We start from the raw sequence: 20,705 nt of genomic DNA on the forward strand, positions 1-20,705 counted from the left end.
TGAAAAGTTCCACCTCAGCATGAGGAAGAACTTTACACTGAGGGTGGCAGAGCTCTGGAACAGGCTGCCCAGGGAGGTTGTGGAGTCTCCCTGTCTGGAGACATTCAAAACCCACCTTGATGTGTTCCTGTGTCACCTGCTCTAGGTGACCCTGCCTTGATGGGAGTTGGATTAGATGATCTCCAGAGGTCCCTTCCAACCCCAACAATCCTGTGATTCTATGAATCTATGGACAAATTTGATGGCAATCTGAATAACCTAATCTAGTTGAAGATGCCCCTGTTTATTGCAGGGTGGTTAGACTAGATGAGCTTTAAAGGTTAAAAGATCCAATCCAAAGCATTCTATGGACCCTTGCTTAGGTGTTGAAAGCATCCAACCTCCCTTATCTCCTATGTACAATCAGACTGAGCGCAATCCAGAAACTACTGCTGTAATTTTTTTGAAATACTGTGTCAAAAGCATTTATTGCTCCAGTGTCAGTAGGACTGTACTCATCACAGCAAGGATCCCTCTCAGGAATAGTATAGCACTTTGGAAAATGTCAAAGCTGACTAACTTGACCTGTACCCAGACATCATAAATTTGTCCACAAAGCTATCTTTGCAATGCAATGAGACCATCTTTTCTTCTGTATCCTAGCAATTAGCAGCCTTTTTGCTTTTGGTTTCTTAAGCTTATACAAATAAATCAAATTAAAAATCCAAAAGTAAATTGAACTCACACAAAAAAGGCCAGTCAACTAAATTCAGCTGCAGAGCTGATGGCTTATATGTCACAATTCAATGACAACATATATGAACAATTCCCAAAGTGTCAATGAAAAGAAGCCACACATCTACAGGATGTGCAATAAGGTGTTCTAGAAACCTCTCTGCAGGGATTTCCATAGGATTTTATTCTGCTCTGAAGGGGGATTTCACGTGATGCAGAAATGTGTAGCACCAGTAGCTCCTACAGAACAAACCAAAGCTCCTTGTTCACCAACCCTGCCAAGTTACATCCTAGTCTGGAACCAAAGGAAAAAGTCATAATTATTAAGGACAAGAGAGAATGCAAATTAAAACAACCAGCCAACCAGATAAATCAAACAAAATAAGAATTTGAAATGTACCAAATTTCTGTTTTAAAAAATACTAACAGTAAGGACTTCAGCCTTTGAAGTCTAGCCTCGAAGAAGTTTCTTGCCTGATGACCTTGCCATACACTTACACATCCAGACACAAGAGGAATATGGGCTCTCAAATCCTTTAGAGAAGTCCTCAGGAGCACTTGAAAGTCAAGGAAGAGTAGTGAGTTATTTGGATCTTTTGGCAGAGCCTGAATCAGTTTATAGCCTCAGCTCCCAACCTCCATCTCCTTGTAAGCATTCACAACTGAGACTCTGTATTCAGTGAGATTGATTCTGCAGCCACATCAACCCAAAGGATCACCTTCCTTCCCTCACAGCAGAACTTTAGCTTTATGAATTCCTGCACTGATCTCATTGCCACAGGATCCCTTTGTTTCTCATAAAAGAGAACTGGATTTTTTTAGCAGCAGTAGTGACGCATAGTCCGAGGTGGTTGCCAAAACTGGGTAATAGAAAATTATCATACCACAGTACCTGGAGGAAGAAAAACATTTCGAGAAAAGAAAAGCCTTTCCTTTTTTATTCAGAGAGAAATAAAATTAAGGGACGACAAAGAAAACCACATCAAAAACATTTCAGGTTCTGCACTGTGCTTTAAAGGGGCATAGAGTGGATTGTCCAGTTAAGACAGAGAGAAGTTAAAGTACCTCCATAGCAGTGGATGGAGAGCTCACAGCAAGAAAAATATGATTTTTTAAATCTTGAAATCTGTATAGTACTGCAAGCTATAGCCTTGGTCTCAGCAATCCTTGCTGTTCTTTTAGTCAGCACTTCAGACAGCCTCTTGAGAACATAATTCTTTATATCTGTGCTCCATAGTGCCTGCATTTCAGGAAAGGCTCTTTCTTCAGCTAACATGAAACATCTAGGCCCTATCCTGGAGACTTAGGGGTTTTTGGAAATCTGCATTGTTCTGTGGTTGACAGCAAGTACCAGACTTTCCTGCTGAGGAGCATCTTTCACAGGGAAAGACTTCCCCTAGCCAGCACTTAGCAGAACTGCATCTGTGTGAAGAATATTGGAGCATCATTTCTTCTCATTTTTAATGTGTAAATGAACCACTGAGCAGAGCCCAGGGGTATGAAGGGAGAGCTAATTTCAACTTGTGGAGATTTCTCATGAATGCTTTTGTTGTGCCATAGAAGACAAAAAACAGTATTTCATTTCCCAAACCCCAATTCTCTGTTAAAAAAGGTGTTTTGCATTAGTGAGCAGGCAATTCAGGAAAAAAAAAGTGGGATTGTGGGCCAGAATTTTGCTGTGCACATCTGTATCTTCTTGTTTACAGACACATGTTTATGGCAAGTGATGCCCTTCTTCCCCCATTCAGGAGGGCCAGGAGGTCCACTCTTCTCATGCGTGCTCCTCATCCTCACCCTCAGCTGACAGGATAAATTGTTGCCAAAACAAGAGATACTCACTGAGGATGTGCCTGCCTGAGAGCTGGGGAACCAGCACTGCCAGTGCTCCACACTCTCAGCTCCTTTGAAAGGCAGACCACAGGATGCTGACAAACCAGGCAAAGTAAATCTGACAGATTTCCAGCAAAAGTTCACTTGCTTTCTTTTCTGTTTTGAATTCTGTCCAAAGAACATTGTAATTTCTTGTCTGGTTTGAATTCTTTCCAAAGAACATTGTAATCATTGTCATTCTGATGAATCAGCATTTGCAGGTAGGAAAAAAGAAACCATTTTGCCAGAGAGCTTCTCACTACTCCATCATGAGGTCATGAACTTGGGATGCTTCCAGTTGGTACTACTTTTAACAAAAGTCAGTAAAACATTTTGCCCTCCGGCTAAATAGTATATTGGATATTTCACATATACAGAGTGAAAATCCAGAGTGGTGTAAGAGATTTTTTTTGGGAATTACTCATCCTATTTTATGTACAAGGTAAAAGATTGACTGATACAATTTTAGAAGCACCTAAAAGTGACCCAGTATAACTTTCCCATATATTAGACTCCTGCAGTTTTCAGATCTGATACCTTACATTTTGCTATAAATTTTACTGCGATGTTGTAAGTCCTGGGACTAGATCAGAAGTACTGTGAGACAGCAAACCTTAAATCTGCCACCAGCAAGAAAAACTGCCACCTAAGTTCTAAGGACACAGAGAAGTACATTTTTAGCTCTCTTATAAATTAATTGGGCAACTTTGTGCAAGTCACTTTACCTTTCTCTCAGTGAGCACTTTCCTTTATCTCCTTGGCAATTTTGTCTATTTAGATTGAAAACGTTTTAGGGGAAGGACTGTCCTTGCACTAGGGATACTTAAAGAAGCTCCAGTTTGCCAGAACTTCTATGTTTTATTGTAATATTACCAGTGCAATTAATGAAGACTGGAGGATCATAACCGTATGCTACTCTAAAGCACTTAGGCACAGTGCTGCCATCTATCAGGTAAAGAAAAACAGTTATCTCTTGTTTTCTCTAACAGAGTGTGCAGACTCTTAAAACCTATTTATCTGTAAATTCTCTATTTACAATTGTAATAAATATGAGGGAAAAAAGAAATTTAGGACTCTAAGAGTCCATGCTTCAGAATCGCATGGCAGTCACTGTTTAACAGGGGGAATTTCCCTGAAAGACATTTTCTGGAATCCACTATACACATCTTTTGTGAAAAATGAAAATGAAGTTTTTTTAATATTAACTCAACACTGTTCAAACAGTATGCAGTTTCATAGAAAAATATCAAAACTGACCTCAACTGCCCAACATATTTTTGTGAATCTTTGAACAGTGCAATAGTGGCACTAAGACGTGTGACAAGTCCCGATGATATCAATAAGAGATTATTTCCAGGACCCAGCTGGGAACCTCCAAGGGATGCTGCACAGAAGGGCTGGAGAACAGGTGCACATCTAATGAAGGAAGCTGGCAAGGCTGCAGGAGCAATAGGCTACCTTTCCTCACACGGCTGCAGCTTAATCTTGGGCACAGAACCTGCTCCTGATCCTCTCATCATTTTCTGGGGAGCTTCTAGTAGCGTCTGTGTCCAAGTAAGAATTGAACTTTGCCCCACTTGTTCTGTAGCATCAGCAAAGCTCAAACCTGCTTAAACACAGCAAAAAAATAAAACCACAATGCAAGCCAGGTTCTTTGCAAGCATGTTTCCACACAAAGTTAATACAGACGTAATTTCTGTACTTTCCTTTGGAACCAATCAGAAATCAAGACATAACAAGAGCCTTTATCCTTTTTTTTTTTCTTCACCTAAATTAATTAAAGCTTATTTAGTACAGCAAGAGGTTAAGACGTCATTATCTTGCTTTGATAATGCAAACCAAAGATTTCAGTTGTTCCATAGCAGCTCTGATTGAAAAATTTGTTCAGCAAAATTAAATTAAATTAATCATTAGGGGTATTTTTTTTTTTTTTTTTTTTTTTTTTTTTGGTCCACTGTCCTATAATATATGCCTTTTGGAGTATCTTATCATAGGGATAAATAGAATGAACTCTGGCTGCCTTGCAGATGAATGATATCCCAATTAAAATTTTAGCTTAGAAATGTCTAAAGGCTCTTCCTTCTTGTAACCTGAGTGTAAGTTTAAGGTTTGACTTTGAGGATAATCATTTAGTTTAACAGCATAGTGATGTCAATTAAAGAGATTTGCTTCACACTGAACACAGAGCTCCAAAGTCCCATAAACTGCTAATGATAAAAAGATCTGTAAGTCTTCCTAGAAGTGGAACGAATATAGCCTTTTGAAAATGCACAGTGCTGGATTAAATATGATGGTTTAAATCTAATTAAACCACTCATCATACTCCCAAGGGCCTGTATATCTTGTAAAGAATTCAACTGGACTACTTGGATAAGAAAAAGAACTCACTTGGTTATGCCTGCTCTTATTCTACGTTTTACCAAATTCACACTCGGCTAAATGCACCCACACTTGTATATTAGTTTTAAAAGGCTTCAGGGTTTTTTAATAAAAATCACTGAATTATACCTACCACTTCTGTCTTGAATTATTTCTCTCTTGAATTAGTTCCATGATGAATTTCTTTCTTTCTTGCAAATCCAGTTTTGTGCTCATAAAATACATATCCCTAGTGGGTATACTAACCATCTGCCAGCATGTAGGCCTGTCCTAGAACAAATATGTGAATATGTGTTCCTGAATTTCTCCAACAATCAAATAATATAAAATTAATGCTATCTGACTATCTAACCACTTAAAAAAACCTTCTCATCTATGAGTTTCATCTGAGTCATGTGCACCGGAGTTCAGCATGAGCAGGAATGTAGTACAGTAACTGCTACCATCACCCAAACATGAGGATAGGCTTGGGATAAGAAAATGGTCAAAGATGCTGATAAACACTGAAAAGATGTACACTACCTAACCTGCATTTGTTGCATCCCATTGTGCATAAAGTTTATGAACTGTGAAGAGACTTTCAGTCTTTTTTATTTTCTTTGATCTTGAATTTGTGATCAGACCTACACCTGTGTTAGACCTGGGTACAAATCCTCTGTCTCTCTCTGTCTTGGTCAATTAACATGATACACCTTTTTACTTGCAGTGTTTTCTGGTGTAGAAATTAAATCCTTAGAAGCATTTACAATGAATTATTTTATGCCTTCTAATGACTACAAGACAGAGTGCAAAGAGAGTAAATTTCTGCAAAAGCCTGAGCTAGTCACCAGATTTCACCAAGCAGCACAGCAGCATTCACAGCAGTGCCTGTGGTGTGGAAACTACATTTGTGCAGAATGTGACTTACGTGCTTGGGCCATTCACACCCTGCATGAGGAAGCACTTGTCTGTGCTTATACCTACCAGAGCAATACTTGTCTATATGAACTTATAAGCTAGAGTCTTCTCATCTAAATATAATCAGGATCTCTGGCCATTGCTGTTCTTTTGCTTTCTTTGTATCTCAGTGTTATTTATTATTTGACACCTCCAACCACAGAAATTCTCTATGTAATTATTATGTGCATCCTCTTCACTGTATTGCTGTTACAGATCTTGGCATTAATCACACAGAACAGGATAATATTACTTAACAGATGTTGCCCTCTAGCAGATAACAAAGAATTACAAGTGCTGCCTGTCAGGAAACAGTTTTTGCCTTACAAAAATCTGGTGAGTAAACTGAGAATTTCAGCTATTGCTTATTGAGACTAATAATAAAAACCATTATCCTGGAAATGATTTCTCTACAGATCTGAATACATATGTTAAAGAAATGAGACATGATATAAGGGTCACTGTTACCTTGGGCCATGAGAGTTGTGACTGTCTCCTAGGAGGATCCTAGGTCTGGTTAAATATAGAGGTACAGACATGGACAGGCTTTGGGTGTGTGGAGACTTACAGTTCCACAGATGCTTACTGCAGCCAAGCTGCAGCTCTCCTGTGACTCTCCCAGAAGCTGAGAGCTCTCTGGAGGTCCAAGCTCATGGAAGCAGGACCAGATTTTACTGATGGGAAAAAAAAAAAAAAAGAAAGAAAGTATACGAAACAAAGCCTTAGTCCTAAGAATTGTAAGAATAGTCCTGAAAATGTAATCTCAATCTCTGGAACATAAGTAAAAAGCACTGCAAATTTAATTTAAAAATATCTCAGGAAGTTTTATTGTCTTTCAGGGCATGCCTCATGACTCTGAGCTCCTGCTTCTGGCAGTGCTATTGGAATCATCAGAGTGCTCTGATCACAGCCAGATGGAAGCCTGAGACTCCCTGGAGACAATGTGGAAGAAAAGAGGAGGGGAAAAAATAGATAGAAAAGAAAAATGATGACCTGCTTAACACTTTTGAACCCCAACAAGAAAGAGAGCAGAAGAGAATTCTCCTTTGCAGCCCTTCCAAAATTTGTATTGGTGAGTGTTTAATAACTTCATTAGGCCACACAAAACTTTTTTTTTCAAAATGAAAGGAATACTTTGAATTTGCATATTCATATTTTTGTTTTTCCACCCCTTCAACTTTAATTACCACCTAGCTAGTTGATTTTTGTTATCATCAGCTTTTGATTATTATTTAATATTACACTGTAGCAGCATTAGTAAGACCCAAATCTTCCACAATCAGTTAGTTTTACCAAGTGCTGCATTTACTGGGAAATACATGAAAACAATAGGGATGAAAGCGTGTGCAGACTATTGGAGCCCTGTTTGCCAGACTGCCACCTCGAGTTCACGTTCCCTCCTGCCACCAGATGTCAGTGCTACAAAATCTATGTATGTGTGGAACACCAGCACATAGCAGTACTTCCAAACTATGCAGAGCTGGGCAATAACATATCTAGGCTTGAAACCTCAGCATCGACAAAAAACAGCCATGGATCGCCCTGCAAGCAAGTTTCCTTTCATGTGCTGAGGTGGGGTGCTATGCTTGCCTATGTTCTAGGGGTTTTGTTGAGTTTGGCTCACTTTGCTCCTTTCAACTTTCAGTTCAGGGTGAGTAGAAAAAGGTATTGATCCAAGGAAATCTGCTTATTTTTAAAAACTCATTGATTTTATGTTGTGATAAGGGAAATAAAACATAAGCAAAATAAAGCTGATGTAAGATTATAGAAGATGGTTTCTTTGGGGGGCAGAAGAACATGAAATTCTATGAAGTACTTTGCTCTCAGCTACTACCTCCTGGAGGTGGGAATTACAGAAGCCACCATTTTTTCAAACAGTTTTGTAAGCTGATCCCAGATTCCCATCTCCTGTGATCAGAGACATTTATGAGATCCCCAAAATAAGCAGCTGACTTGAGTTTTTATGAGGGAGAGAAACAACAGTGCTCCAAGCACTACCCTTTGGTGGGGAAGCGCTCTGAAGACCCAACTACCACACCTGTCAGCCACAGCCAAGATGATCTGTCCCCGAATGTTCAGCTTATTTTCCCTTCTCAGTCCAGAGAATCTAGGCAGGTTTCTTTCCCCTGATCCTCATCAGGAGAAATGAGCTGATCACCACTCCACCATAGGGGATAAAAATCCTTGTGAAGAGATGCATAAAAACACCTGAACACTCACACAACTCACCTGGGGTGTCACCGGCAGAGTTCCTGCTGGCCTTTCACAGCTCAGCAGAGGACACCACCTCTCCCTTCATTCCTGCCTTCAGCAGTGGGGAAGGTGAAGTCAGCCCTGGGTGAAATTCCTCTCTGCAGCCAGGATTAGGACCAGTGGCTGGCAGCTGTGGGACCCTGGAGGTTACACTGTGGAAGCCCTGTAGGGAGCAAGATCTACCAGCACAGCCTTCTGACACACTCAACTAAGCCCCTGACAACCCTTCTGGCTCTGCTCAAAGTTCAGAGCATTTGCTCCCTCGAGAGACAGAAAATCGATCCCAGCAGCCTCATCTGAGACCATTTAAGTGTCTGTACCCTCACACACCTGCATTTTTTCATACACCCGTGAAGAATGGTTGTTTCCCTCTGCATCCAACTTTTCAGCAAGTTTGTTTGCAATCACTAAGAAGCTCTATTCTATGCACAGTGAACACTGAGAAATGACATATGCTTGTTTTGTATTTAATAGGCCTCTCATTTGTTTAGCAATAAAATGTATTGTCAATAAGTTTAATGATGCTATCAATAATGCCTGTATTCACAACAATGAATACAGTCCATAAAATATTAGTGGGTGAATTTACTGTGCTAATTTATTAACACATTAGACCAACCCAAAATCATTCAGAATGTGTGCATATCTGAATAGCTTTGAAAATCTGACTATCCCTGACTGTAAGCAAGGAAAGCTGCTGCTGAACTTGTGAAGTGTTTTTTTATTTATATTCAAATTACTGTGAAATTATGAAGCTCTTTCTTAACTGATGATTATCCCTCTAATCTACTAATTATTCCAATTCCACAATAGACAGAGTACTTTATAGTCATTTCTAAATTGCTTTCATGTTCAATTACTTATAATTATACAAACAAGTCTAAAACTGATGATCAGTGCATATAATTATAGATTCTGCAACTCAGCATAAGCAAATAAAGGAAACTACCCTTATTATGACAACACAGTTTCTAATAGTCAGGCACTGCAAATTTAATTGCAGTAAAGGATGGATGATGTTATTATGTAATTAGTAACAAAATTGTTATTTCAGGATAATTAAATGATAATGTGAACAACTGAAGCTCACTCTTAGTGCAATCTTCTTCTAAGTTTAAGGTAAAGGAGCCCTACCAGATTCAAAAGCTGAGTATATTAGGTTGAACAGTGTTTTCTTCTGTAAGTACTGTTAAAAATATCATGACGAAATGATGCACAAAACAGTACTGATAAAGGGATTACTTGTGGCCTCTGTGCTACACATCGTAAGTTTCAGAAACTCCTTTCAGGTTCTTTCCTCTTAGTTTGTCCATTTTACCACACTAAGAGAGAAAGGTCCAGGCTTGTTACTACGAGCCTGGACTTTCTCAGAAATAGAAATGCCTCCTATAAGGGAGACAATCACTTCAAATTTATGAAAAGCAAGACTAAAGGGACTTAAACCATGACTAGTGAAAGCATAGAACAGGTACTGCCGAAGGCACATACAGATGATACAAAAAGGATAAGTCAGACTGCAATGAGGAGGTAAATCCAAGTTCAATACAACCACTCATAGGAATCTTCACACTGACTATTTCTCTTAACAGAGTTTATTTTCTAGGATATAAACTGAGCTTGCAATCTCCCAATAAAGAAAAAAAGTCAAAATAGAAAAGTTTAACGACTGTGACTTGATGTGGTGTGAGTTGTCCACAAATTTAATATCTGTTTATAAGGCATCCTTTAATATTTGCATTTTAACTTGCACATCTTTAAGTCAATAACGAGACTCATTTGCTTTAATGGTGCAGGATTAGGGCTCATGGACAAGATAAATTGATCTGATTAAATTTTATTTTCTGGATCATTAAAGTATCAGGAAACTAATTGACCTTTTCCTACATTATCAAGTCTTCTGATGAGAAATAAAACTTTTTTAAACTTGAGTCACAAATTACTGACTACATCCTCTTACTATAGAGAAAGGCACGCTTTTATTTTCATATATCAGAAAGGTAACAGAAATTGGATTCTCAATGACATTAACTCATCTCTTAATAGAAAAAAATATGTCTCTTTGTAGCTTTTCATGACTGCCATGCAGGTAGTTCTTTAATATGAAGGTTCTCTAGTCACAAAATTTATTTAATTTTTAACTCTTTTTTTTTCCTGCATTATATCTTGACTCATAATTAAAGCATGAATTATTGTAGAACAGGGATAGGGATAGATGTTTTTAAGTGTGTGAAAGTGAGTTTCTCTCTGCCTTCAGAAATCCTTAGAAGGCTGATAGGCTTTAAGAAGTGGAGAGCTGTGCTGGAGGAAAACAAACACTGGACAGTGGTGACCCATGGAGATACGTTTTGAAAATGGAGATCTCATTTAATAGTTAAACTAGTACAATGTCTTTCTACTGCTTAAGAAGGCATTCATCTCTCTCCTCTTCCCTCTCTCTGACAGTAGCTCACTTGTGCTGCTCCCCTTGCACGGGTCATTAATCAGAAAAAAAAAAATTAGTGCTACAATCACAACAATTAATAACTTACAAATAGCCAAGGTATCACTAATGAAGAGGGCAGGGCTTTCTGTCTTAGAAATAAGAAAGATTGCAAATGCTACTTGGGTGGAAAAGGATCAATACACTAGCTGTGCTGCATCACAAGATCTCCCCCTGCTGCATGATGGTTTGCCTCATTTTATCTGGAAAAACCCCCCAAAACCTGAAATAAGCAAACAAACAAACAACCCTCACATAAAACAAAACAATACAAAATAAAACAACACAACACAACAAAAAACCAGACTTGCTGAAAGGTGCTGTATCACACTGGGACAATCTTTAGTCTAAAACAGCCCCATACAGCCACCTCTAGGAAAAGAAGAAAAAACCCAAACCCAATAATATGTGTTTATAATATATACAGTTGCACCATGACATAAACTGCCTTATGAGAAGGCTGGAAAAATTAGGGCTTAAAACCTGCAAAGACAGCGAGCAATCCCTCTTGCATGCAATGCCTGATCTGACCACGAGATGGAAGTGAAGTTTAAAAATTAAACTAAAATCCGACCAGAGCAGAATTGTTCGACTGTGCAGTCACTGCTAACGCCATCTAATTGACAAGTGAGGGTTATTATCAGCATGGGGATTTCTTAGCTCCTTGCTCTCTGCTCGGCAGCCTGGGATGCAACCAGTACAAAGTAAATATTGTGCTGACATGTCACAGTGGGATTTCATTCGGGATAGAATAAAACACAGCCTGTGATTCTTGCCTTGGATTCTCGGCCGATACAGCACCATGAACTGTGATCAGCTATGTTTTTTCCCCTCCCAGCTCCAGGAGATGATCGTTCCTGAAATAATTAATTAGTAGACAAGAAAAGCAAAGATCTCCTTATTCCTGAATGTTTTAAATTGTGCACTAGAAATGTCACTAGTTCGGGAGTAATTAGTCACCAAGTTGCTGTGCACAGAACTGGAATTGAACACAATGAAGTTTATTGCTGTGCAACACCCTGCTGAGCTGCGGGTGCTGATGCACCTTTAGCAAACAGAAAGGATCTGCAGGAGAAACAGGTTTCCCCTCTTTTGTATCCTTTTTGTGAAAGATAAAAGCTTAAGGTTAGAGCAGGAATGGACCACAGTGCTGTGGGTAGATGGAGAACTAAGGACTCCACAATCTAAACAGACTCCACAGTCTTTCCTGTGTGTTCCTGCACACGCAGGAAAGAGGTGGTAGGGCACATACTGAACAGGCAGGAAAACTGAGACATAGAAGGGTTAGGACTCGGGTCCCCTCATTCATTAACACGATTTCCTAAGATGTAGAGGCTGTGTCTAAAATCGCACACCCTGAAAATGGTTCCTTGGTGCCAGGTTTGCACTTGCACATACCCCAGTTCCATGGTGGGAGCCTGGTTCATGATGGACTCCTACAACACTGTTTATTGCCAGCAGAAAAGATAAAGAACTAAGTGATGACTTCAAGGCCTTTCCTAGGGATTGACCTACACTTGGAGCACCTGGTGATTACAAGCACTGATATGGTATTTTGAATCTGAAAATAACCCCAAAACCAAAAAAATAAAAGACACCTCTGTTTTTATATTCAGCTCAGAAGTGAGGCTGAATCATATTCATTATATACAGTGAAGACTAAGGCTATCAGACCAGAAAACATGGGCATAAATAGGCAGAGGTATGAAAAGTATTAAACTGCCTTAGGCTGTTTGTAGGGTGTTCTTACAGAATAACAATGTAATTGCAAGTTTTTGCAGATGGAGGCCCACATACTGACTCATTATCTGCCTGAGCCCAAACTACTTGTCAGAGGTGCCCTCACAGGTATCCCACTGATGTTTTCTCATGTTTACCCTCCTGCTAACCATTATTGAGATGTACAAAAACTAGGATGCATGAATGGAAACATGGACTCAGTAATGGAGAAAGGTCTAAAATAGGGAATTTCTTGAGGATATGGCAAATCCTCTTCTAGTATAGGAATGCAGGGAACAAAGTGGAAACTCTCCCTGCACAATACATTAAGGTTGTCTTTTACAGGTGCATGTTTACAATCACCTTCTAAGACCAAGATTATTTTGGTTCATGACATGTAAATATACAAGGCCGGATACAACCCAGAGCAGGGACCCATAAGAAGCCTGCTGCTCACACTTTATAAACTTTGCACACAATAAACTGGTTACATTTATCAAAAGTCTGACCAAAATTGCAATATGCTTTGGAAACCATGCAGAGAATTGTTTTCCTCATTGTAGGGAAACCGGGTGGAACAATGATCAGATAAAGTTGCCTTTGGACCCACAAAATTTTTCCTCTCAGAACTACTGAGCTGTTGCTCAAAACATTTCTCTAAGTTGGCAGGTGATAAAGATGCTAACAGAAAGTTGGTAAATCATTTCCTCACATAATTTCATTCCTGCTCTAGCTGGAAATAAACATAATGAGCAAATAGCTGGCAAGTCATAAAGGTGGACAATTCCTTTTAATATTGAACACTAAGTCTGCATTTTTTCCTTAATAAACATGGGCTGAGATAGCTACTAGCACAGTAAACAGAGCATATCCAGAATGCTCTGGAATAATTTTAGTTCCTGAGGGCAGAGAGAGAGTGCCATTTTATGCTACCACTGATCAAGTATGCAAGTTATAAGTGGTTCTAAGTAAGAAACAGAGTTCCCCACACTGGAAAACAGATATCAAACCCTCAGGTGGCTTAGACACATACACTCAGAGAGCAAAGGGTGCTCATTTTTACTGGTGAGAGATGACAGCTCCCTGATTATTTTCATTACAGAGGTCTTGGCTCAATGTTGAGGATCACTTTTGAACTCAGAACTGGTCCTGGATCCTCCCTCAGCACTTTCTGCTGCCTCACCTCCAGCCAGGGATGCTGATTCTTCTGCAAGCCTTTGGCAAACACCAACCTACTGCTGCCCATGTGCAGAGTTACACTCAAATTGTTTGCAGGCTTATTTGTCTCCTGTCCTTCCTTATGAGAAGGAGGACACCATAGCACTGCCACCAACTGAAGTTCTTGCTAAAGAAATCTCTTGGCTGCTTTATGACAATAAAATACTAACGCATGTTCCCTTTTCTGAGAGAAAAATTACTTGAAAGCTCACACAGCTGCATCATTCGATTAAGATAATGCTTCCTGTGACAATGCAGGCTCTCCTTTGCTATTTAAAGCAAAATATATGTTTTTGCATATAGGTGCAGATAATCACAGAGACTGACACACATCAATCATACTTCACAATAACCACCTCACTTGACATGTCTGAATCAGCCATCACTCACAGCGAGGGGAAAAAAGGGTGTCATCTTTCCCCCCCACCCCAGACCCTAACTGAATGCCTAATTAATGCATTTCAGTCACTTGAAAACATAACTATGCCTTGACAAAAGGCTTTAAGTCTGAAGGTGTCTTACACAATAAAATACAAAGCTCTGAAATGTTCCATGGTGAGCAAGTACCTGAAAGCCTGAGCCTGAATCATCTGAACCTCAAGCACACAAAAAATAGACCACAGGTTGTTTCCTTCTTCTTCTTTTTTTTTTTTTTTTTTTTTTTTTTTTTTTTTTTTTTTTTTTTTTTTTTTTTTTTTTTCCCCTTTCCTTTTAACCAAAATCACAATCTTCAAATCTTGGCTAAAGCTTTGAGTCTTCTGTAACTCATTTTCCTATTCATTATGCAGGAACTAAGAGTTGATCATCATTATAGCTGTTCTAATTGTAACTTACAATCTTTAATCTCTGAGCCCTTCAAACGATGTTTGATGTACTGCATTTAAGAGCCAGGTGCTGAAACAGACAACAGCCGAGGCGGAGGGGCAGGGGGAGATGGGGGTGGAGGAGAGAAGGGAAGAAGAAGAAGATAAATTTAACCTTTTTTAACCAAAAGATGAGTCTGAAAATCAGGACTATGAAAATAATGTTGGATTTGATCTACAAGTTTTACGGAGAATCAAAATCATCAGAATTCTCTTTGCATTCAGTTTATCTCCCTGTCAGGTCACAGCTCATGTTTTGCATGGAAGCTATATTTCTCTATGAGAGATGAGGCCAGCTCATAGTCAGGCAACAGGGATACTTTTATGGATGAAAAAAAGATGTTAAATGCAGCCATTACTGAACTGAAAGTCTAGAGAAAAGAGCATATGAGGTTTTAATTTAGGCAACCGAGGCATATGTGGAACTTATAAAATTGTTAGCATGAAGACTTCCGTGAATTTTTATAAGTAGTTAATGAGAAAAAGTTCCCTAAATACAGTAGTCCAGGTTTTACAAAAGCATAAAAGTATAGAAGCTTTTCAGAACTAAAAGTTTTGTGTATCTTCAAAGACAACACGAGATACAATTTAGTGGCAATGAGCCTGAGCTAGAAGGCTCCTATTCAGCTGTGAACATCTTCAACTTTCAAGAATTTTCAAATGCAGTTTCTTACACTGAATTTAGGAATACATCTTTAATTTCACAGGAAAGATCACTGAAAAAAACCCAATCAATCAACCCCCCCAAACAACAAAACACCTAAAAGAAAAATACTTAATGCAAAGTGTTATAGTTTAGGAATGGTATTCTCCAGTTTAGTGTTCCCACTGGAGCCACTCCAAATCATGCTCCACTCCCTCCCTCCTTCCCCTCCCACTTCCCTGTGGTGGGCTGGAGAAGAGAATTGGAGATACAAAAGATCATAGGTTGAGATAAGAATGATTTATTGGAAACAGTGATAAGAAAATGAACACTAAGAACAAAAATTTTAATAACAAAAGTGTATGAGAGGGGAATGATTCACCTGCAGAGAGCATTTATTGTGAGCCTAACAAGACCCAACCGCTCCCACTGCTGTACCACGCCAACACTCCAAAGAGATTCCTTCCCCCATCCCTGGAAAATGAGCTGATAGAATGCCCCCTCCTGGCTACTGCAAAATATAAGCCTGTCCTGGTCAGAACCAGGACACAAAGTTAATCTGATCAAGATGTACTGTATACCGTTAAATATGCAAACTGAAGTGCTATGTAGTGTAAGCTAAGCCTCACCTCCTTTTATTTATCATAATCCCACAGAAATATTTATTGTAACTCAGTAACAGGATGATCACTGTGGCTTGATGTGACCTCTCACTGACTACATATGAGTACTTAAGAAATGCATATAAATCAAGTCTTGATAATTTAGATCTGTCTTTCTTTCCATTTCTTTCAATGTATAACAAATATAGACCACTTATTAGATACAGCTGTCATAGTTCGTTACAGAAAGTTTAGTGCCCTGGGTCTGCTCCCTGTCCCTGGAGCTTCAATTTCAGTCCTTGTGTCAGGAAGGGCTCATGTATTTTTATTTTTGTGTGTGTGTGTTTTCGTTTTGGTTTGGGTTTTTTTTCGCATATGTGAAGCTACATACAGAATTTGTACAGAGGAGATTCCATGCTGAATCTGTCCATTTCCACAGACTATACCTGGTTTTATTTCCCAGTAAAAAAATCCCAACACTGGGAATTGCTATACACTGCATTAAAAAAAAAAAAAAATAAAGCTGTCCTTAAATCCCATATTAAGTATTAGCAACCTAATAATCAAGAATAGACTCATTTGGTCACCTGAAATTTCTGGTTCATTTGGCTTGGTTAATATAACCTAATTGATGTAGTTATTTATCCTCCTCTCCCATAAAATGGGTCACATTCTGTGAAAGCAGCAGAATTATGGTGGTATGAAATTGCAAGGGGGGGAAATCTGGCTTTGTGTGGGAGTAACGAAGACTAGAGAACTCAGGCATATACAAAGCCTTGCAGTACATACTGTCCACCTGTTTTGTGAACTTCCACCATCAACCCATTGTTCAATGGGGATGAAATTAAAGGAGAGCCTGAACCAGCGGAATTCTGAGTAGTCGTTGATTTTTCTTGCTTCTTGCTATATGCAGGTAGGGCTTGTTTACTTAATTTCTGCAAAATGTGAGTGGTATCTGCCACACAGTGAGGAAAGATTTATAGAATCAACTTTTGAATGTAAACAATGCGATTTAGTGGCAACATTTCATATTATGCAGGTTCTTTTATCATGGAGAGATACATGGACTAATGCTGAGGAATGCACCTAGTTAAAATGAGAACAGCACAGAATGATGACCTAAGCAAATAATATTCATTAGCAATTGAGGGATTTGAAAGAGATTTTCATACAGAGGAAAAAATCCACCAGGGAATTCTCATATAAAGCCCTTAAAACCCAACACATATATCTGAAAAGCTTCACTAGTGTGGGATGAGCAGATTATTCAGTTATCCTCCTTCTCTGGATGTGAGAGATATTATGGAAGGTATTCCCTGTTTAATGAGTGCAGGCTGAAGAGAGCACTACATCTGACCCTGTAGCATCAGTTATCCAGAGGGACCACCAGAATGAGCCTCAATGTGATGATGGAGCCCTGTGGCACTGCAGGCAGGTGGCTTGTGTAAATGGAAGAGTTAAAATGAAGAGAAACACAACAGATTTATCACAGAAGAGCCTCCCAACTACTCTAAAAATCTCTTCTTCAAACCCAGAAGGCTGCAGTGAAGGAAAAGAGAGTAAAAGCATGAAGTCGGAAAAATATTAGAGACAATAAGGAGAAGGAAAGACAGAAGAAACTGTGTAGTAAAATCAGGAAAATGAGGGGTTATTTGCTTCTGCATAGAATAAAAAAGGAGCTCAAGCCACACCATGCAGGGATTAGCTGCTCTGCGTAATACATTAGAACTAGGAAAGCATTGGAGATCTTAGTTGTTTTACTGGAGACAGAAAACATTATAATTATTAGCCTTTAAAGGTACAGCAGTATGTTGGGCCCTAGAGAGACTTTCTGACAAATGCTGCAGAGGTGCACATGTCCATGCACACAGATGTTCACAGTACAACTGCAAAGCTCAGACAATGCAGATACACAAAGGAATTGTATATAATGTGCCCAAAATAAATACCATAAATTTCATGCCAAGAAGAGACCCTGTTCCTTCAATGCACACACATGGGCGCACACATGCCCACTCCCAAAGGCCTGATAATCAGCAAGACTTTTGCAGGCCCCAAGCAAAAGCTAAGTTTGAGAGAGAAATCTGAAGGAGAGCACTAATAGTTTTGCAAAGCTTTGTGGAAAGCAGTCCTTAGCAGAAAGAAGAGAAGAGAAAGCAGGGAGGTGTTTGATAGGAGAGAGGAGGGATGAGAAAGTCTAGCTGCAGATGACAGCATAGGGAAACACAGTAGCAAAAGCAGCCAGGAAGGGAAGGTGAAAATTCCAAGTGCTTCCCCCGGGTTTGCCTACTTTTCTCTGGTGGGTGCTGGCTCCTTCCCTCCTGCCTCCTTGTTCCTCTCCATTTCACTTCCTTCTATTACCTACCTTTCCTTGCTTCTTCAAAGCAGGAGAGGTGACTACTAAATCAAAGTAACTCTGCTTCAAACAAAACACACCAAAACCATCTGCATTAGTGCCATTACATTGTTCACTATGCTTACCCATTCTTCCTCTGAGATCCATATTACCATTTAACTTGGATGCTCCTTGGGTTATTCTGTGTTGCAAGTCCTGACCATAGTTAAGACTACATTTCCATGGCTTTTGGACTCATGTAAAAAGCATGGCAAATAGCACATGTTCTGAGACAGGTCAGTGGCTTAATAGAACATAAAAAGTGGTTCCAAAAATAATATATAACTTGCTGAGCAGAAATAATCCAAAGACTGCAGTGGCAGCATTTGGAAACTTCATCTGGAAAAAAAAAAAAGCTTAGTTTCTTTGTTACAAGAGAGAAGTGTAGATGGTCAAGACAGTATTTTAAAGGATGAAGATGGAGTAGCAAAGATGGGAAAGAAGATAAAATAGATTTTTATTGGTGTAAAAATTAAAAGCCCCATAGAAATAGTACTCTAGGGTCATTTTCATCATGACACAGACAAAAAAATAACCTTTCTGTGCATGTCTGAAAAAAAAATATTTTCTGGAAGGAATTTATTTTTAATAGCTGAATTTTTCTATTTTCTCTTCTCTTTCAAGAGAAGACAATCTTCCTGTATATTAAATCATATGAAAATTTGCAGGTTTGTTTCCTGTCTCCAGACTGGGGAGAAGATAACTGAGAAGAAAGAATTAATCAGAGACTGGAGCAGAGACAGACAAGTTTAAATAATTTTAAACTTGTGACATAAAACCATGGTGACCTGTCAGGGTATTTGTTATGATGAGTGCCTGGCAGGCTTCCCAGGCCCACAGGAGGCCATTACATCTGTCACAAGCCAACTTAATCCTTTAAATACTTTTTTAAAGATTTTTTTTTTGCCAACATTGCAGAATTTCTGTGCGATTATTGCAATTCTGTCTGAACTCTACTACGAAACACGCTCTGTCAGATCTAATGAATTAAACATACTTAAAAGCAAAATAACTACAACAAAACACCAAGTAGAGGAAAAATCTGATTCAATTAACCAGAAAAAGCAGTGGATACTCTGTCTTCTGAGCCAATTTGATCATTATTGTGTTATGGAAGGACAGCAGGGTAGACAAGTGAGTGTTGTCACTGAAGAAAAGGAATGGGTCAGACAGAATCCTGCAATTGCTCCTGCTTTAAGCCAGACATGGTGCTTCAGCTTCTTCTGTAAACTGGAATTTCTAAAAACCTGTAATGTTTAAAGAGGAAAAAACCCAATCCTAATGACTGTGCATAAGCCCAAAATGTTTATGCCTGTACCCAGAGTATCCCAACCCTCCTGTTGTAAGGCTGATCACCATGCAGGGCATGACAGGGGAGAAAACTAAACAGGCTTTGTATACCACACATGGGAGGTAAAAATAGCAGCTTTCACTCTTCAAGATATGACTGATTTTTACACACTTCCAGCTGTCATCAATAGCCATTCTGCCATATAGGCTTCCTAAGAAAACAAGTAAGATCAAATCATTATATTTTTCAACTTTGGAATTATTTTTTTTGCACACACAATACACTTGATAGTCTTGTTAGACATCAAACTGAGAAATGCCATGGTTGGAAAGGCATTATTTCAACAGGAAGATTTATAAGATGCTATCATTTGTAAGGTGAAGCTGTGCTTTGAGCCACAGAAGCATGGTCAATGTGTAGTTATGGGGTTTTTTATTAGTTTTAACTATGCCTTCGTATTTCTTTCATTGCCTGTTATTTTCAACTCACTATTTACTCTCGATTACTATTTCAATTCTGGTTTTCATATCATCCTTATTTATAAATACAATATGCACTTACCTAAATCACTCCTGTACTCAATAGCTGTAGAAATGCCAGCCCTCTCCTACCCCTTGTTCCTCCTCATATGGACGAAAATTCCCAAACCACCATGAAAACAGGCCGTTTATCATGATTTAGTAGCAGTTTCAGTAGGAAGTTAAAATTCAGAACCAGGAAGAATCAACTTTTAACTTCAGGAAATCCTTCATTTGAGCACCTCAGAAAACAGCCAAAGTCTGCATTCCTGTTTCCCAGAGAGGCTTTTGATTTCCAGAGCTGTGACACTGTTAACTTTTCCACAGGCTACATTCACTCAAATATTATTAATGATTCTGATAAAAACATTTTCCATTGTGAATACAGGGGAAAGTTCCACAGGTTTCAACACGTTTTGAAGATTCTGTACAGGCTATATGCATTTTCGTTTTAGAAAAACATCTATTTTGTTTGTCAAGGCTCAGTGCAAGCCCTACTTTTATTTAACCAGACACCGTGCTTCAGCTTCTTCTGTAAACTGGATTTTCTAAAAACCTGTAAATGTTTAAATGTTTTATTTAACCAGGTATCCTCAAATTTGCACTGTAGTTTCAGTAAGTTACAGAACAGAATGGTTGAGGCCCCCATGACTGAAGAAGTGTGGGCGTAAACAAGGAGGATAAAGTGAAACCTCAGATGTTACAGGTATCATACAAATTAGACTTCTAACTGAAAAATAGCAGCAAGTAGGAGGAAACCTCAGAAACACTACCAGTGTTTTTCAGAGTTAGGAGGCCACAGAAGTCTAACAATTATGCTTTGTGT

General features: G+C 39.0%; 1 protein-coding gene across 5 annotated transcripts in view; it reads right to left on the reverse strand.

Annotated features, from left to right (window-relative positions):
• Positions 1-20,705, reverse strand: part of PHACTR1 (phosphatase and actin regulator 1) — a gene marked incomplete at its 3' end in the record, with an annotated part of 302,619 nt that overhangs the window by 180,267 nt on the left and 101,647 nt on the right. Inside the window, exon 1 of one of the 5 annotated variants that reach the window (XM_083880657.1) lies at positions 19,923-19,966. The exons of the other annotated variants lie outside the window; for them this stretch is intronic. Of the gene's footprint in view, positions 1-19,922; positions 19,967-20,705 lie in introns of those variants that run through there. 5 annotated transcript variants of the gene reach the window in all.

This window comes from Zosterops lateralis (genome assembly GCF_965231275.1).
Source record: "Zosterops lateralis genome assembly, chromosome: 1".
Lineage (NCBI taxonomy): Eukaryota > Metazoa > Chordata > Aves > Passeriformes > Zosteropidae > Zosterops > Zosterops lateralis.